Here is a 5,660-nt window from a genome sequence, read left to right on the forward strand (position 1 = left end):
TGTATAGATTGCAAGGTATCCTCAATATTCGGCTTTTGGGAGGGTGGTGATGCAAAAGTAGGATGTGTAGGTGGAGGAGCTGAATGGTGTGACTGTTGAGGATGATCGTTTCTCCACCTAAAATTTGGATGATTCTTCCAACTAGGGTTATAGGTATTCGAGTATGGATCGTGTTGCCCAGATAGACAACCCAAGAGGAGGGGTGAATTGGGTTTTAAAATAATTATTACAATTAAATGGTTTGTGTAATACTAATTAACACTTTTTGCAAGTTGATTAATTAGATGCTATGTGCAGTGAATGAAATGAAAGTAAGAGACACAAAGGCAATCACAAACACAATAATTTTATAGTGGTTCGGAGCTAACCCTTGCTCCTACGTCCACTCCCCAAGCCTCACTTGGGAATTCACTATAACCCCTCGGATTACAGCCGGTTGTTTTACAAGCTCACAACCCAACTTGTTGTTTTACGAGATCACAACAAACTCGGTCGGTTTTCCCAGGCTCACCGACTAGAACCACCCGATTGTTTTCCCGGGATCACAATCAAACCCTTACACGTTGGTTTCAACCTAGGCTCACCAACAAACCTATACACCCTTGATTCAATCTCCTGATTGAATCAAGTAAGGACCAAATGGAAAGAAGGAATAAAGAGAAAAATACAGCTTCTAAGAAAGCAGATATTCGGCAATATAAACAATAGAGAAGTTAAGAGCCCTCAAACTAGTTTATGACGATGTAGAGGAGGGCTTCTCGAACTCTGGGTCTCCTCTTGAATGTCTTGAAGACTTGAAGGCTGAAGGAGACTTCTTTAATGCTGGAAAGAGTTGGTTGAATGGAGTTAATGGCCCTCTTCCTTCTTTTCCGTTGAAATCAGTTTGCAGATGAAAGTTTCTTGTTTTCTTAGAGTGGAATCTCACTTCTCTGCTTTGCTACAGTCCTCTGTGGCTATTTAAGCCATTCCCCACGGAAACTAGCCGTTAGACACAATCTACTAGCCGTTCTGCACATTCTGCACATCCTGACAATGTTTCCGTTGGGATCGGAGTCGACTCGCGCGATCTGGAGTCGACTCGGCTGCAGCAGGAGTCGACTCATGCTTTTCTGGAGTCGGCTTGGCAACTGTTCCGAATTTGAATTAAAGTGAGCTTCTCGACTGGGAGTCGACTCGACTTAACCCGGAGTCGACTCCCCAAAATCTGGAGCTGACCTGGCACTTTTGGAGTCGACTCATTCCAAGGAATCCATAGAGGTATTCTTCAACTTTGCTCACTCGAGTCGACTCGAAAATTCTGGGAGTCGACTCGGCGCTCAGAGCCCGAACTCCCGATCTTCTGTCTTTTGGCTCGTGCAGTCTTGGAGTCGACTCGGACTGTTTCGGAGTCGACTTGGCTCTCAGTATCCGAAAAACAGTCTTTTGTCTTTTTGGAGTAGCGCTGCCTTGGAGTCGACTGGAACTATCTTGGAGTCGACTCGCGTCTCAGAGACAAAAATACTGTCTTCTGTCTTTTTGGGGTCGCGCTGTCTCGGAGTCGACTCGGGCTTTGCGGGAGTCGACTCGGCTCTCAGTGTCCGAAAGTTGCTCTCTGACTTTTGCCTTGTATAACACTGAGAGTCGACTCTCGCTTTCTTTGGAGTCGACCTGCCAAGTATCGGAGTCGACTCGTGTTCCTCAGGAGTCGGCTCGGCTCTCAGGGTCCAAAATGACTTCTCTGTCTTTCTGTCTGTAACTCCCTGGAGTCGACTCATACTACTCTGGAGTCGACTCGGCAAGCATCGGAGTCGACTTGCGCTCTTCAGGAGTCGGCTCGCTGACAGGTTTTGAGTTGAGTCTTTCTGTTCGTCTGTCTGTTCTCAGTCGGAGTCGACTCGTAATGTTCCGGAGTCGACTCGAGCCTGTGTCAGTGCTTCTGATACGCTTGGAGTCGACTCATAATATCCCGGAGTCGACTCGAGTCTCAGACTTTGGTTCAAATTGACTTCTTAACTTATCCAAAATGTCTTGAACCAAATCTAGAGACACTTAACCATAAATTTACAAGATTTTTACTGAAACACTAGATTGAATTCATTAGTAAACATAAGATATACTCAAATGCTTTGAGCTCATCAAAATCAAATAGGATTATATCAATCACTCCATAATCTCCCCCTTTTTGATGATGACAAAACATTGAGTATATGTAAAGTGAATTGCTCAACAAACAAAAAAATTTATAATAAAATTTTAAAATGAATTCAAGTGTCTGGCTATTTAATTTATCCAAACTTGAAAGGTGTGAAAAAATAAATTTTGGAGTTAAAGCTCCCCCTTTCATTTGGAATTATATAAGCATTCGTATCATGCAATCAATTGTTTGGCTTATATATATTTAATGATTTTGCTTTCTTAAAAATTCAGATTCTCCCCCTCAATACATGTATTCAACTTTGTTTTGATTCTCTAAAATTTCTTTTAGTGTATGAAATCTTTTGAACTTAAATTTTTAGTTTTTAGAGGAAAAATCTGCCAATTTGTTCTTAAGTATGATTCAACTAATCTCCGAATATCTCTTGAATAGATTCTGGAGATTACTCCATTAGGAGCCCCAACAGAGAGATAATGAGCCTCGAGGTATCGAATCCACTAAGAACAAATAATTGTGTGTTTTAAAAGTTTTCTTTTTATTGATTTTCATTGATTCCTTTTACATATCTATTAAAGATATTTCTCCCCCTTTTTGTCATCGTATCAAAAAGGAAGAAATCACATCACACAAGCAATTAGAGATGAAATTAGCACAATATTGAAGAAAATTGTCTACTCATTGTATTGATGTATGTGTAGGTACATTTGTGAATACAAAGAGTAAAGCAGTAAATACATGTCAAAATAAACAAAATAAGCTAGGGCTTCCTCGAGGATGTGGCTCCTCTGCTCAGTCTTGATTGTTCCATTAGTAGACTGACCCCATCAGTGACGTTCCCTAGCTGTGTGATGATCGCCGAGGTGGCTCTACTGTGCGTCGTGGAAAGCTCAGTCAGAGTCTCCTGGAGTTTGTCCAACTTGGCGATCAACACATTCGCCAGTCGCTTGGCCCCCTGACTCTGAGTGCCCAAGTCATGTCGGATGTCATCTCGCATCTTCCGTGTGTTGCTTGTGACATCGCTCATGTTGGAGAATTGGGCTTGTATCAGGCTTCTGACATTGTAGATCTCCTCCCTCAGATGAGCCGTCATCTCGGTCACGACTGATAGTGACGGAACCAATGCAGAAGAAGGGGCAGTGGCTGGACCTCGGAGCTCCCTCAGCAGGTCATCCCGAAGATCCCGTACAATCTCCTGTCGTAACTCCCGGAGCTGCTCAGGAGAAATCCGGACCTCTGTCGGCTGAGTGGGTGGTGCTGAGGAGGAGGGTCCGGCTGAGGTGGATGGTGCTGAGGTGGAGGAAAAGGTGGAAAAGTCAGAATCAGGATCAGGACTGGGGGAGTGTCTAGTAGTAGGTGTGGAGGAGGATGGTTTCCTGACCCAGGTTCCCTCTACCTTATAAAAACCCATCCTGTGAAGGATTCCCTCACCCATGCGATCAGTGTATCGCAGGGCACGAGAGGGTTCCCCCTCAGGAATGGGAATCTCAGACTCCCTAAAGATAAGGGTGTATAGCATCCCATATGGAAGGGTGAGCCTAGGTTTATCTAGTGGCTCACATAGGTATTTGTAGATCAGTTTGGGAAAGTTAATAGGGGTGTCTTGGAGAATGTAGTACATGAGGGCTAGGTCCCTCTCGGACACAAAGTCAAAACGGCCGGTTTTAGGAAATAGGGTCCCGGAGATAATACTCAGGAGGAGCCACATCTCAACAGAAAGTGAGCCAGCGGACACCTCATCTAGTGGGGACTGGGGTGGACTCCCTAAAATGATCGTAAGGGCCTCAGTCCTATCCTCAGGGTGTGTAGGAAATACCCCAACTTGGGGAAGATGTAGGATTTGTGCTATGAAATCCTCAGAAATGAATAGAGGGACACCCGCTACGGTTCCCTGTATTCCACCATTTCTCCTATGCACTGTCCCATAGAACTCCCTAACTAGCCCTGGGTATGTGGAGAGATCTAGTGAACAAAAGAACTCTAAACCTTGGGCCCTCAACCTATCTCCTATGGTGAAGCCCTCCCGGGAGAGATAGTCGAAGTTGACATATCTCCCGGTGGAGACGCCTTCCCGGCGCACGGTCGCGAGGGAACCGGCCTCGGCGGGGAACGAACCGGAGGTTGTGGCCTCACGGGATCGTTCCGAGCCTTGGACCGTCGCTCGGCACCGGTCGCGGGTTGGGGCCTCTTCCGGCTTGGGACAATCATTTCCGAGGCATGCTTGACCTAGGGATGGGGAATAAACCTAATGGACGGAAGAAGGTCGACGGAAAAGCCCTAACGACGGTCAGAGACGATGTCGGAGACGGCTCTAGGGTTTGTGAACAGTGGAGGCGGTGAATAGAAGTGTTGATTAAACGCTTGGATTAGGGTTAAAAACTCAGATCCCGACCTCGAGTCGACTCCAGTAAGTCGCGAGTCGACTCGACCTCGAGTCGACTCCAAAATATGCGCGAGTTGACTCCTCTAGTGCTGTCATCGACCTCGAGTCGACTCCCGTCTATGTGCGAGTCGACTCCCCTTATGTTGCCATCGACCTCGAGTCGACTCCCGACTATATGCGAGTCGACTCCCCGTCATGAGCCAACTCTGAAACGTATCCGAGTCGACTCGAACTCTGGCACGCACCTAAAAATCATGCTATTTTCGTACCAAACAAGGGACAATCACTAAGTTATGATCTGATTTGATGATCATACATGAGAAACTCTACATTTAACACAATCTAATCATCAAAATCAATGAAATAGAAGAGAACATCACTAGGATGGATCAATCACTCCTAATCCTCTCCTAAGCACACTAAATCGCTCTTCACTTAAGGGTTTTGTGAAGATGTCAGCTAGTTGATCATCTGTGCAAATAAATTGAAGTGTAACATCACCATTCAATACATGATCTCTTATGAAGTGATGTCTTATTTCAATGTGTTTGGTTCTTGAGTGCTGAATTGGATTCTTAGTTAAGTTAATAGCACTTGTGTTATCACAATTAATGGAAATTTTATCTTGTTTAATTCCATAATCTTCCAATTGTTGTTTGATCCACATGATTTGAGCACAACAACTTCCGGCTGCAACATATTCAACTTCAGCAGTAGATAATGCAACCGAGTTTTGTTTCTTGCTAAACCATGAGATTAAATTTTCTCCTAAGAATTGACATGACCCGCGGGTGCTTTTTTTATCAAGTTTACAACCAGCAAAGTCTGAGTCTGTGTATCCTATTAAGTTCAGGCTAGATTCTTTAGAAAACCATAAACCTATATTTTTTGTTCCTATTAGGTATTTAAAGATTCTCTTGACTGCAATTAGATGAGATTCCTTAGGATTAGACTGATATCTAGCACACATGCATACACTAAACATGATATCAGGTCTACTTGCAGTGAGATATAATTAAAATCCTATCATACCTCTATACATCTTTTGATCTACAGATTTACCTGATTCATCTTGGTCTAATTTGCATGATGAGCTCATGGGTGTGCCGATTGACTTGTTTCCCTCCATATCAAACTTCTTAAGCA

Source organism: Phoenix dactylifera, chromosome 1 (assembly GCF_051530095.1).
Source record: "Phoenix dactylifera cultivar Ajwa chromosome 1, Ajwa_hap1_PhDact_Kaust_v1.1, whole genome shotgun sequence".
NCBI classification, from domain to species: domain Eukaryota; kingdom Viridiplantae; phylum Streptophyta; class Magnoliopsida; order Arecales; family Arecaceae; genus Phoenix; species Phoenix dactylifera.